At 38.6% G+C, this 1,044-nt stretch overlaps 1 pseudogene; it reads right to left on the bottom strand.

Moving 5' to 3' along the window:
• Positions 1 to 274: 274 nt before the first annotated feature.
• Positions 275 to 603, bottom strand: LOC102020718 (annotated as a pseudogene).
• Positions 604 to 1,044: the final 441 nt, after the last annotated feature.

The following is a 1,044-nucleotide window of genomic DNA, read 5'->3' as shown; positions in this document are numbered from 1 at the left end:
TTTTTCTTTGTTTCTAAATAGGGACTTATTGGGTACCATGGAAATATCTCATTTCTTATAAAACTTTCAGTCATTAGTTATAATCTATACTGAAGTGTCTTGCTTAATTACTATGATGGCTACCAAAATGGGATTTTCTGTAATTCTGTAATTCCATCTACATTTATTTGCCAGCGTATGACTATAAGATTGAGCTTTCCTATCTATTTCCCTGCCCCCTTACATAAATTAACCCATTTATTATAAGCTAGGGATGTCTCAAGTAGTAGAGCTTCTACTGATTTTTCAATTCCTTCAGTCTTCTGACGGCTGACTTGACTGTGACCGCAGAAATGGTTTGTAGATCCAGGCACCACCAGTCACTGCTTTCAAGCAGGAACCACAGTGTCAGATCCCTACAGCCCTTCTCTTCATCTTGGTCTTGCCATAGAAGGAGCAGGTGTACTTGGCGTGCTGGCTGATTTCAATTTTTTTCACTATTTTCCAGAGTGAGGCATCACAGTGGGTCCCCTATTTACCAACAATACCAACCTGGTGCATTTGACCATATTAGCATGACATATGCCCAAACCCTCCCTTCCTTTCTCTCTTTTCCTCTCTCTCCCCCTCCTCCACTTTCTCATGGTAAGAACTCATACATTCCTCTTTTATTCATTAGGTTTGTAACTCTTACTACCATTACATATTTTGATGCTTGCGATGTCTTAGATTTGACTAGTGGGAGCACATTCAAGTTTGTTTCTATGTTCTTTTGATTTACTTCCAACATACTTTGAGAAGTTCCTGACTGTCTAGTCCAACAAAATGTTCCCAGCTCATTGTGTACGTTTCCTGACTTAGCTCTTGAATCAGGGAGACTTAGTTTCTTTTAATGGTGAATGATTTTTAGAAAACAAGATTTTGGTGGTAAGTGCTCATTGCTATCGGGATCTAACTGCTGTAGGCATTCTCACTAGTCAGAATTAGAAATATACATATATAAGTGCATCCCCCCACAGATATTGAAAACTTTTAGTATTACTGATAATCTACAATGTCAGTGCC

Source organism: Chinchilla lanigera, unplaced genomic scaffold, assembly GCF_000276665.1.
Source record: "Chinchilla lanigera isolate Chin_1 unplaced genomic scaffold, ChiLan1.0 scaffold00038, whole genome shotgun sequence".
NCBI lineage: Eukaryota > Metazoa > Chordata > Mammalia > Rodentia > Chinchillidae > Chinchilla > Chinchilla lanigera.
This window is presented reverse-complemented; position numbering and strand designations above follow the sequence as displayed.